Source organism: Plutella xylostella, chromosome 17 (genome assembly GCF_932276165.1).
Source record: "Plutella xylostella chromosome 17, ilPluXylo3.1, whole genome shotgun sequence".
NCBI lineage: Eukaryota > Metazoa > Arthropoda > Insecta > Lepidoptera > Plutellidae > Plutella > Plutella xylostella.
In genome coordinates this window covers 2,001,988-2,015,879 of record NC_063997.1, presented here as the reverse complement: position 1 = coordinate 2,015,879, position 13,892 = coordinate 2,001,988, and the positions used below count along the sequence as shown (strand labels likewise).

Here is a 13,892-nt window from a genome sequence, read left to right as displayed (position 1 = left end):
TGGCAGTTAGTATGCTGAGTGTGATCTTGGATAGTTATCATATAGTTATAGTTACCTACTTGATAAATGACTGTTTTTCGTACACATAGTATACATAGTTAGCATTACGCACGAATGTACTATAAAAATATTAGCCGATGTATGCTTTCACATAAATTCGTAGCCATATTTTTATAAAATTATTTATTACACATAAAATATAAATTGTACAAATTCAAACTCATTCCAAACATGTGATTTTCTAGAAAGCGATTTGTAGTTCGATATTTTGGGAGACACCATACACTGTTTTGTTTTAATATTTATTTCATAATCTGATATACCGGCGAGCAGTCAAAAAGACCCACTTGCCATGGCACCATACATATGTCACTGGAACCTTTTCAGTGCTCGTGAGTGTATAAAATATATTATGATCGTGGTTTAGTTGCACGTCACTAAACGGCGGTCCCATTTTCACACCATTATAGGGCTTTGTTTTATTTAATGCCGCCTGGATTTTCCTGGGCTTTTAACCGACCTCAAAAAACGAGGAGGTTACTTCGCTAAATTTGAATGTTATTAGGGTTCTGTACCTCTAAATTATTATTGAATTAACACAAATAACCAGGCTGCAAGTAATCCCAGATTCCGGTACCCTTTCAGGGATTGCAGTCATAGATTTCCTATTGCATAGTTCATACTCATACTTCAATAATATAATCTTGGTGGGCCTAACTGCACTCGTGGACATAACCCTGTATGCAACAGAATCGTTCTGATTAGATACACAGCAGTTACTGCTTACATAGAGGACTGGTACGAGTATCCTGGATGCTTACAAAGAGCCTTTCACTTTGTCAGCAAATACGGGCCTCTGTTGACTGACTATCGATAGACAGATGGTCCGGTCCCTGATTCGATAAAACTGAATGTTTTCCAGTGGGGTCTTCATAAAATAACAACCCCAATTTCTTAATTTCCATAGAATATTATTTTGATACCAACTGCAACTGGGATTTTTTATTATCAAAGATTGAAACAGGATTTAATTTAAAATGGTACGTTCCTCAGTTTTTTTTCATGACCATGTAATTTCTAACCTGCCAAGACTCCTTTCTTTACGGCCGCGAAGATTTTTCGTATCATAATCTCAAATATCTCATGCTAAGATCCCCAAATTCATCGTAACATAAATCTGATGTCGGCATTAGATATTCAGATCGGGCCCTCCCGGGACAGGGTCGTCTGTACGGCACTGCTAGAGCTTACCTTAATCCGGAGACGTCATCATACTGCAGCTTAGTGTCTAGTCCACTCGAGACGGTGGCTTACCAGGTTTTTACTAAACTTTGCATTATTAAGAGCATTGTTTTATGATAAGCTTTGTAGAGGTGTTATGCATCTGGATCACTTGAATGGAAAGTTTGCAGGTAGGTACTTACATATTTCCTTAAATTAAGCAAGTGTGTCTACTCTGAACTCAATTCCTCCGAAGGCAGCAGCGAGTAGGATCATTAGTGAAGCACCGTAGAGCAAAGGTTTGATTCTCGGCCGAGGCAGATATTTGTATTTTGTTTCCGAGTTTTGGCATCGTCATAGACTAATACACTAATATTAGTCTATGGCATCGTATACACATAAGTACTCACATGTATCTGAAAACACTGTAAATAAAAACCGGCCAAGTGCGAGTCGGGCTCGCGCACAAAGGGTTCCGTAGCAGCAAATCAAAATTACAGTTAAATCAACCTATCTCAAAAACTATAAGAGATACTTTGATCAAACCAAAAATCGTTGAAAGAGTTAATTAGCATGCATCACCTCTATTTTTTTTAGAATTTTATACCCCGTAGTTATAAAAATAGAGGGGGGGGGGCATACTTTTTACGACTTTGAGAGCTGATATCTCAAAAACCGTTCACTTTAAGAAAAATGTTTTTTAGAAAACTTTATATCATTTTAAAAGACCTTTCCATTGATACCCCACACGGGTATGTACATCGAAAAAAAAAATTTCATCCCTCAGTTACATGTATGGGGGGCCCCACCCCCAATTCTTTTTTTTACTATTTAGTGTCATATTTTTGTAGCGGTTCATACAACACATATTCCCATCAAATTTCATCACTGTAGTACTTATAGTTTCCGAGTAAATCGGCTGTGACAGACGGACAGACGGACAGACGGACAGACGGACATGACGAAACTATAAGGGTTCCGTTTTTGCCATTTTGGCTACGGAACCCTAAAAAGCACCTCTGATTACATAGGTACAAGCTGTGTAATTTTGTATTTAAAGTGTCATTAAATCACAATAAACATGCTTGTAATCATTCTAACGAGATAACCTTTTGACCTGAATAAATACCTCCGAAATTTGATTCACTAAAGTAAACAAAACAATTGAAGATCAAGGTCGTAGGTATGTAAACCAGTAACTACTGGCTAAAATCTAATCGACCTAACAGTCGTCTCCCCACGTCTGGACGATAAATACATAACAACCATGTAACAACCACTTGCACAGTGGGTCAGGCGAATAGACTAAACTGCTAGAAATGATTTTGTAGTTTAGTAATAAATTCATACTACTAATAATAGAATTAATAATACTAATATTCTAGCTGTAAGTAACTAATGAGGGTACATGAAAGGACCAACGAAAGACAACAGGTTAAAGAAAAAGCTAAATTGAGTATAATATACAATATACCTACATAAGTATAATATTCATAACTAAAACAAGCCATATTAGGTAAATCCAATCGCTTGACTCTAGTAGGTACGTAGAAATATACATCTACATCAGAAACATTATAAATAGCACTAATTTGAATAATTTACTTAACGCTTATTTTCTAACAACAATAAATTATGATGTTTACTCACCCACAGCTGTATTCAATTCATAACATCGAACCACTGTGCGCCATTCAGTAATCGTCCACAACTCAAGTTCACAGCATATTATATTATCCTAGCACCAATTGCGTCGAACGGACGCGGCGCATCAAAAAATGATAACCGAAATTCTCGTATTTATATTTACAACAATAGTTTTTTACGCCCTGTATACGTATAAGAGGGGGCACTATTATTTTCAGTCGAGGGGTTTGAAGTATATACAGGGGGTTCCCCTGTTTGGGAATACGCTAAGGAGTACGTTCGGAGGACACCACATGATATATGACATTGACCAAGTGTACAAGGCGTTTCCCAATGAAAAGTAAGTCGAAAGTTTTTTGTTTTTACTTTATTTTGTGTTCAGTGACCTCTATGCTTTAAAGCAAGTGTTTTGTTAAGGCGTAAAATAATGTTTATCGCATGTTTCTGTCAGTATACAACAGCTGTTGCATACATAAGTTTAATAGGTATTACTACATACATTATTCTCACGACTGTAATCCCCAAATAACTCATGTTACAAATATTCATAAATAGGCTATTTTCACTGACATTATGAAAAAAAAGCGCTTGCGCGTTGCGCTAGGAAGCATTCAGCAGAAAAAAAACATGGTCAAGTAAATCTCCGACCGACGAAGCACGGAAGCGTCACCCATCCAATGGCTGACCGTGCCAGTTGTTGCTTACCCTCAGTGATCAGTTACGATCACTGAAGCCATCTCGACTACGGACGCTTCTGTTATTGTGTGTGTACAGTAAATATGGAATACTCTATCTTTCTATTTGTAATTTTGTTATTTGTCTTATTCCCCTCGTTCATGCTCCAGATACGTGGGCTACATGGAGGGCACGAAGCCGCACGTGCTGGTGCGTGACCCCGCGCTGATCCGGCAGCTCACGGTGAAGGACTTCGACCACTTCCTCGACCACAAGAGCTTCTTCACCGACCAGATCTTCATGGACAGCTTGTTCATGATGAAAGGTTGGTTTTGAATCTGAAGGTTTTGTAAGAAAATGATACATTTTCATTGTTTTGTTTATAAACAATGTTGCAAAAGTGGCACAGTAAAACCAAAAGAGGCCTGAAAGCCTAGCACGGAACGCAAGACGCGCACTTCAAGACGTGACGAAAGTTTTCCGTCGCACTCGCTCAAGAGTGTGAGTGTGGGTGAGAGCGATGCAAACCTTTTCTGGCGTCTTGTTGTGCGCGTCTTGCGCTCCGTGCTAGGTCTTCTAAACATATTTTGTACGACGACTGATAGTGAGTGTTGGCAAAAAAAACTCCATAGAAACTTTGTTGGTTTAAGATTTTCCAATAGTCATAAATGAAAAGTTGTTTAGCATGAGCATGACCTCCTGAGTGAACCCCCTTTTGGCTTACTATACCACTTTTGCAACACCGTGAAGAAATTAGCATACTCAGGTTTACGAAGTCAGCGACTGGCTTTCGCTCCGGTAAAAAAACCCTAGTCTGGCTCTATAAGCTAAGCTAAGCTAAGCTAAGCTAAGAAGAATCTAAACTTTTATTTATATGCGCAAGAAACATGGCCTAACGTCCAACCCCTCTTATAAGAAATGCAAATAAATGAAACAGACTAAATGGATTGCAATTGTAAATGTGCAGCTAAGCATTCTGCAGCACTAGTCACTACCTACCCCGTAAGGCAATATATTATATAGTTCAAGCTATGTTTATATAAAGTTATGTACTTATAGGAATATCATATCAATGCTCTATCAGTATTCAGGTGCACTTAGCAAATGCTCTGTATTGTTTGCTAAGTGGTTTATAAGTGGTTCAGTTGTATTTAGGTAGGTAAAATTTAAACGTATTTTTCATAATAGGTATATACAGGGTTATTGGTAAGTAGACCGGATCCTTTCAGGAGGTGATAGAGGAAGGCATTTCCAGTCGATTGAACCCTATAATGCATTATCCGAAACTCAACCATTTCTAAGATATTTGATATTTAAGGTTTTTTGAAATTTTTGCCGAAATTTTATGCTTAAAACCGAAAATTAAAAAAAAACAACCATATTTCAATACTTTTTTTGGTTGTTTTGCACAAGTAACACCTTAATAAATTAATTAAAATAATCAAATGTGCATTATTCGACTTAAATTAGACATAACACCTCAAAATAGTTAAACATTTTGAAAAAATATTCAAAACGCAAAAACAAATAAATTAAATTAAAAAAGAATTTCATATGACATTTTTTTGTGCACTTTAGATTAAAAACATTGAAAACTCATAAGCTTTCAAATAAGATAATTCAATATGAAATCGATAAAGGTATCACCAAGATATGGCCAAAACAACCAGCACAGACGGGCAAAATTCAACAGGAAAACTAACAAAATTAGCCCAATTTAAAGGTAAAAAGTGTGATTGTTTTCAGTCCTGTTGAGTTTAGTATGGAAGCCCCTGCTGAGTTTTCTCCGCTTTCTCTGGTTGTTTTGACCATATCTTGGTGATACCTTAATCGATTTGATATTGAATTATCTTGTTTGAAAGCTTATGAGTTGACAATGTTTTTAAGCTAAAGTGCACAAAAAAATGTCATATGGAATTCTTTTTTAATTTAATTTATTTGTTTTTGCGTCTTGAATATTTTTTTTAAATGTTTAACTATTTTGAGTTATTTTGTCTAATTTAAGTCGAATAATGCACATTTGATTATTTTAATAAATTTATTATGGTGTTACTTATGCAAAACAACCAAAAAAATTATTGAAATATGGTTAGTTTTTTTTATTTTCGGTTTTAAGCATAACGTTTTGGCAAAAAAATCAAAAAAGCTTAAATATTAAATATCTTAGAAATGGTTAAGTTTCGGATAATGCATTATAGGGTTCAATCCACTGGAAATGCCTTCCTCTATCACCTCCTGAAAGGATCCGGTCTACTTACCAATAACCCTGTATATGAGATTTAGGGCAATTTCAGACTAGCGTATGATACGTACTGTCCGTATTTCATTATGTACCTATACGATTTCGAGTAAATTCATATAATGTAGGTACTTAATTTATACAATAATAATAATATAATTAGGTATATATTATTTATTAGTAATAATGAGTCATTTACACATGTTGCTGTAGGTGTACTGCTTTAATTAAATTTAATTACTTATAAATATTTGATTGCGTAATTATGCTAATATTAGTACAGCGACCGTAAATGAAATATGATTAAGATGGATCATGCTGCGTAAAGAATACTGCGACATACAAGTGCGTCATCATCATCATCAGCATGAGCCATAATAGGTCCACTGATGTACCTACATAATAATAATAAATAATAAATAAATATGTGGGGACATCTCACACACGGCCATCCGACCCCAAACTAGGTAGAACCTGTGTTATTATTGTATCTTACAGGCAGCACCAAAATACTCGCCAGCTAGGTCACATATGTGTAATAGGGTTCAATTGGCACCGATTAAAATCATATTCCTCGTGTCGATATGAACTAAATGAATACATGTAATAGTTTGATTCACATTTTGTGCCACCGTAGTGAAAGCCAAACCCTTTCTAGTTTACTAGAAGTTTATATAGAATGTTGCAAAAGTTAAAAAGTCGCCGTTCTATGACTTTTGGAAGCACGCGTAGAGGTATCCGTAGTTATAACTCAATGTTCGCTGCTAGGGTAATGCGGGTCATTGCCGTTGTAACTCAATGTACGCTAGGGTAAAGGGGGTCATTTCCGGCTCCCCAAAGCATGACTAAATGTAATGTCACTTTCAGGCGACAGATGGCGCCACATGCGCGCCACGCTGAGCCCCGCGTTCACCGGCTCCAAGATGAAGCAGATGGTGCCCTTCATGAACGAGATCAGCCTCAATATTGTGGACTATTTGAAAGGTAATAAGCATAGGTCATGGAATGCTGAAGAACCGAGAATCGTTGTCGGACGTAGTCTGAAGTGGACCTCTGTCAAATGATACTTTGAACTTTGTAACCGAAGCGTTGAAGTTAAAAAATATATCAATGAAAGATCAATAAAAGTAGCAGATAACACCTCAATACTGAATGCGTAACATGGAAGTTAAAGTATGAACATGTTTCAGATACTGGATACAATCTCTTATTGATAAGTAGGATATAAACTATTGTGTCAATGGAAAATGCGATTTTAGCTGTTTGAACACCCAGGATTGCTTCTCCACAGAGCAGCACAATACAGGATGTTCCCGAAACTAAAATCAGAATATCAAAATTCGTGAAAAAAAATATTAATTTTCCATAGAAACTTAGTTGGTCACGTGACTTTTTTACTATGGAGAATAAATATTTTTCTTTGCGAATTTTGAAATTCTGATTTCAGCGTCGGGCTTAGATATAAAATGCTGCACATGCTGGTTTCGGCTTAGTATACCCTTTTTGCAACAGTATATACATAGCTAGGTTCCTATCTCGAAAGCCACGGCACCGCCAGAGTAGAAAACACGCAATTTCAAGTTTCGATAACAACTAATAAACATTCGATACTCCTTTCAGAAAAGGAAGGCGAAACCATCAACGTAGACGACATAATCCGTCGCTACTCCAACGACGTGATCGCGTCCACCGCGTTCGGGATCCAAGTGAACTCCCTGCGGGACCCCGACAACGAGTTCTATAGGACTGGCCAAGCCGTGATGACCTTCACACTGTACCAAAAGATGAAACTGGTGTTTATGACTATGTTTCCAGGTTTGATGAAGGTAAGTTATGGGGCACGAGTGACGACTGAAGCATTTTTAGTTTGATAAAATAAATAAGTAAGAGTAATGATGTATTGAGAAGATGGATGGATTGAAGAAGGATAATATATAATTAACCAACATTCTGAAAGGAGACGGTAATATTAACTTAATTTTTTTCATCTGCTTACACTTACCACACGATACCATAACGAAAATATGTCGCCCTGGAATTAAGCAAATAGCCTATCCTAACTTTTAATATTATAAATGCGAAAGTAACTGTGTCTGTCTGTCAGTTACTCTTTCACGCCAAAACTACTGAATGGATTTTAATGGAATTTGGTATACATTTATGATCTAGACCATAGGCTACTTTTTATCCCGGAATTCCCACGAGAAAACTTTTTAAGGCGAAGCGAAGCTCGTGGGAACAGCTATATAAAATTACAAACCAAAATATTTGTTCTTAAACTGTTCTTAACTAGTAACTAACGTGTTTCCAGCACGCAGACATCTTCCCCCAGTCGGCGACGGAGTTCTTCAAGCGCATCGTGAGCGAGACCATGCAGTACCGGGAGAAGAACAACATCGAGCGACCCGACATGATACAGCTGCTCATGGAGGCTAAGAAAGGCTATTATTATTATTAAATTCTTTATTGCACAAAGTAAATTGGTACAAAGGCGAACTTAATGCTAGCAGCATTTACTACCAGTTAACCTTTGGTGATGTCGAAAAGTGATTGGTAGTGCTTAAGGCTTTGACGATAAAAGATGCTCTATATTGAGTACTTAACCGAAATATTAATATATACCTATAAGTACAATATAAATATACACATGATACCTAAATAAATACATTACATACATACATAAATACATACATAAACTTAAAATTACTGTTATCATCATCATCATCACACAGATAGGGATCAGTTAGGCAGAATATTGTGCTCTTGGAGGTAGTGGAGACGAACTTAAGATATAAAAACATCTATAGACTTAGTTAAAGGTTCGGCTTACGGAAACGGATCCTCGAGTACAACCTAAAGATGGCAATAAAAAATCGGGACAAAGAGGTCGTTGCCCAGCAATCAAGGCTTTTGGCAACGCAAAATGGAGCGGAATTTTGATTTTAATTTTATATTGACGGCCAAACCGTATTGCATGTATTTTATAGTTTTGTTATGTATAGTATATAGCATGTATTGTATAGTTTTGATATGTAGGTATTGTATAGTATATCATGAATTAATATTATCTGTATAAGAACTAACCAATAAAATTAAGATAGTTTTAAGAACACTGTCACACATTAACACAAGGCAAAACAACAGCGATGACAAAAGGAGTGTGTGGCCACTGACAGGCGTCTGTTAAGTTCTCTGAAGACAGCTGACACTGGCCCTACCCTTCAAATGTTTGTTGCCATTATAATTGTAAGTGTGACTGTGTGAAACAAAGAAAAAAAAAAAAAACAAGTAATGCACAACTGGGGGTTTTTAGTCGGTTAAAGGCCGACACTACCTGGGTCCCCTTCCCAGGTGTCTGTGTAGATTTTCCTCCAGGAGTGCAAAAAAAAAAAAAATATTAATAATATATAGGTATATATATATAAAAGATAAAATATATATATTATAAGCTTCCACATTTGAGTAGTGAGTAGTTAAAAGATGAAGACAAAAAACAACCAAACTCTCACAATATATTGATCTCTCAAAAAGGCACGGACATAAAGTCTGTGGAGTGATAATAAAATCTTAAAAAAAAAAAAAAAAAAAAAAAAGGTTCGGCTTATCATTGTCATTAACATGAGACAATAATCGCTATCCGAAGTGATCAATTACCAAACTAAAGAGCAATCGCTTTAAAATGGGTTCTACGACTGAAATTAAAGATTTTATTTATATAAACATATCATTTTGAATTCTGTATCGTTTTTAAAATATAATTTTCTACTGACATGACACGAATAAAATGGTCCTGTGATTGAATATCTGTATTAAAATATGTGCAATTATTTCAGGAACTTTAAAAGCTCAAGCGGAGGACAAATTAGACAAAATAGGATTCGCCACGACCGAGGATATTGAAGTCAAGCCGCAATCAGAGAAATCAGGTGAGAGCAATAATATAATTATTGATATCTGTATATTTTGAGTTTTTTTCCTAGACCTTTGCCACTACACTACTGCCCATATCGTTGTGTAGAAAAGGTATTTTCGTGGAAATCAAAAAAACAAAATGAGTTTTATTCGGTATCGTCCGATTTTGATGGAGCGAAGCAAATATTTTGAACAAAACAAGCGTATTTTATATATTATACCTGTATACTTAGCAAGGCCGCGAATTATGTTGCTCCACATGTTTCACAATGCGGGGCGCGGGTTTCTTAAGCTTTCTTTTTGCAACACCGACCGTGTATACAGTTCACAAAATAATCATTTTTAAATTCTAATTCAGACTGGACTCAAGACGAGTTAGCCGCCCAAGCGTTCCTCTTCTTCGCGGCTGGCTTCGAGAGCGCAGCATCAGCCATCGCACTGGCCATCCACGAGCTGGCCATCAACCCTGCAGTGCAGAGCAGACTGCACGATGAGGTCAAGCAGACCCACGACAAGCACGGAAGGGTTAACTATGAAGTTATACAGGGCATGAAGTATTTGGACTGCGTTTTTAGTGGTTGGTTTTTTTTGTTGTATTATTTTCGAGGTTACTAAATTCGAAATGTTTATTTTTTATATCTGATGAGGTTGGTATTCCAAACCACCGTCAGCCTCAGATGTATGTATGTATTTTTTATTATTTAAAAGCTTAATTCAAAACAACTTTTATCTTAGACATTACTTACTACTTTATGCCCAACCCTATTCCACCAAAACTAAATACAGTTTGGGGCAAAGAAACCTGACTACCTATATTATGGGCTTTTTCCAGAAACGCTTAGAAAGTGGTCTCCAGCTATCGTGATGGACCGCGTGTGCGTGCGGCCCTGCCACCCGCCAGCGAGGGCGCCAAGCCTGTAAAGGTATAAATCACATTTTGTTAAATAGAATGTGTAAAAAAAAAATACAGAACATTTTACAGGAATTTAATATAATTTAAAATATCTTATCACCTGAAAGACATCAGGTCAATCTTGGGGAATTTTGAAAATTAGGAGAATATAGAGAATACGTAATAAAAACAATTCACTCCCCTTATTAAAAAATCAACAAAGTTTCTATGGAGAAGCCAATATATATATTTTTTTAATAGTCATATAATAATATATAATAAAAAAAAATACGAGCCCAGTCTAGAAGCCGCGAGCACAGCGATCCGCGATTCGATACTATTTTCGAATCTACACAAACATATAATGGAAAAAGAAGTATCGTCAACTGTCTCTATTTTCGAATCTACACACAAAAATATGGAAAAAACAAATGCCACTTTTGGAACTAACAAATTTGCCTTACATTTTGACAGTGAAAGTTGACGATACGCAACGTAAACGGAGGTTTCGAATCCGGTGCTCGCGGCTGGCTTACTATACACGTTTCCACGTTTCCACCACCTCTACATTCATTAAATTTGTTTCATCTCCATGCAAATAAATTTACTTTACTTTAATATCTCACAGGTGAACGTAGGTGACGTCCTCTACAACGTGGTGAACTCTCTCCAACTCGACCCGCAGTACTACCCGGACCCGCTCAAGTTCGACCCGGACCGGTTCAGCGACGAGCGCAAGCACGAGATACAGCCCACCACGTACGTGCCGTTCGGGAACGGGCCTAGGAACTGCATTGGTAAGATTGATTTTATTCTGGCATTAAAAGTATGTATGTCGGCTTAAATACCCATTTTGCAACACACTGTATAAAAACCGAATCAAAATCCGATCTAAATAGAATAGATTGTACAGACAGACTAGGGAAGTGGCTTTGCTTTATACTACGCAGTGATAGTGAACCACCGTTTATTGCGCCAGGCACTAATCACACCAACAATAATAATCATTAATGGCATGTAAGGGGCAGAGAAACCTGATACCTCGAAGAAGCATTGTTACTATGAGAGATTTCTCTGCACATGACCGTACTAATAATACCAATTCCCCCGCAGCCTCCCGCTTCGCGATCCTAGAAGCCAAGGTGCTGATGTTCCACCTCATCCTGAACTTCGAGGTGCTGAAGACGGAGAAGACCCTCGACCCCATCGTGCTGAGAGCTGGCGACTTCAGCATCAAGGTCAAGGGCGGGTCCTACGTCCAGTGCCGCGCGAGAAAGTAGACAAAGTGTTTATAAACCCCGACAAAGAAGAGGTTTAGTTTCAGTTTAACGTGTCTGTGTGTCTGGAATGTCTGGGGTAGCGTAGCTCCAAAGCGGCTGAATCGATTATCGAGTCATAGGTAATGTTGCCCTGAGTATCTTTAGCCATATTTTTATCAAAATCGGCTTAGCTGTTCAAAAGATGCGCCCTTTAGTTTGTATGTCCGGGGTTTTTAACGTTGGTTAGGTAAGGTTATTTTGGTTGACGCAGATGGAGAAGTTACCGTAGGCTTTATTTAAGTTAACTCTTTATTGTGCAATAGTGAAGTTAATATTTATATCTTTCTTTTTCTTCTATTTCATATTAAGTGATACATTGTGGAAAGAGTTATATGTAAGTGGAGGTGATAATAGAAGTACATTTTATATTATAAAAGTTTTTCAAGTATATTTTTAAAAATAAGTTAAGTACGTATGTTAGTTTGAATTTTAAAAGTTTACATTAAAATTTTCATCGTTATACTAAAAGTGATTGGTGTTTTATTTAAAGAATCGTTTGCTCACATTATTATTAGTACTGTCTATGTACAATTTAGGTAAATCAAATCTTCCATCACACAACACGACCTTCTCCTCGCCGTGTTTCTTAAGCCTTTTTTATTATTATTCAGCCAACCAAAAAGCCCCGGGCAAAATAATAAACAGGAGATTCCGCAGCTATCCGGCTAGGTGTTCCCGTAAAAATATCCGTGTTAAATAAACCCCATATTTATGTGTAGTACGTGGACGGATCGCGAAATGGTGGCAATCTCAACGGCCGGGGGGGTTCACTCTATATGACGAAAGACGAATTTTTGGAGCGCTACTTCGCGAGCCACGACTGTATCGTGTTGTGTTAAAAGTGCAGATTGCACGACAGCTCTTGTTCGTACATTTCTCGTCAGTATAGAGTAACCTTCCAGTGGCGGCGCGGCGCCAATATTTTGTCTCCTGCGTGCCCTGGGAACCTGGTACTTGGTGTTTCGCTGCCGGTTTCCATTTTACATTTTTAATGGTTGCTCCTATTTTTCCTGGGACCCTGGTACTTCATGTGGCATGCTGTTTTGCCTTTTTATGGTAAAACAGCATATACAGGATGTTGCAAAAAGCGTAGACCAAATTGTTCAGAATGACCCCCTGAGTCACCCCCTTTCAGCTTAGTATACCCTTTTTGCAACACCCTGTATGTAGAGTAAATTAAATTATGTAAATTAAATTAAATGAGCTTGATGTGGATTAAAAAGAAGTGGAAGAAAAATGTATTATAGGTGTTCTAAATATTTGTCCTTATGCTATGTACATTTATTATTGTCACTGTTTCAGAAAAAGAGGATCAAAATTGGTTCCGGAAAAACCTTGTGGACAGAGAAATTACGTGGATAAATTTTATTGAATTTACAATGGGATTAAATCGTTCCCTTGTTGAAATTTAAAATGGAATGCTTGAAATGTGGATTCTGGATGTTATACTCGTAGTTTTATTGTAAATACTTAAATCCTTAATCAAAAAATAATCTTCAGACAGATGATGATGATGATGATGATTGAAGATGAAGATTTATGTAAGAATAATACGTCATAAATAAGAAACATAACACAATCTACATAATTATTATATAATTAAAAAACTGCTTACTTTCAGTACGAAAAAACCATAGCTCGATAACATGTTTTTAACGAGCTCCGAAATCATACAAACATGATCCCTGGCTGAAAGATTATTCAATTACACTTTCTTCTGCTTCAGAAACTCTTGTCTGTGTTCGTACGATGATGAAAACAAAAATTAGCGTATAACTTCGTTAAATGAGCTACCCCTACGTTTTGAGATCGACCTCCGTTAATAGCCGAAAGCATGGCGTCTACTGCTTGCGATATGAATAAATACATATTTTAGTCACCGTGCTAAAAAAATATGTTTTAATAAGATTGGGGTGTGCATTGTTTTATTGATATATCTATTTTAAAATTTTGGAGGTATTTATATAAGTACTTATTGCTTATATGT

At 36.8% G+C, this 13,892-nt stretch overlaps 1 pseudogene; it reads left to right on the top strand.

Moving 5' to 3' along the window:
• Window positions 1-2,980: 2,980 nt before the first annotated feature.
• LOC125488439 lies at window positions 2,981-11,867 on the top strand (annotated as a pseudogene).
• Window positions 11,868-13,892: the final 2,025 nt, after the last annotated feature.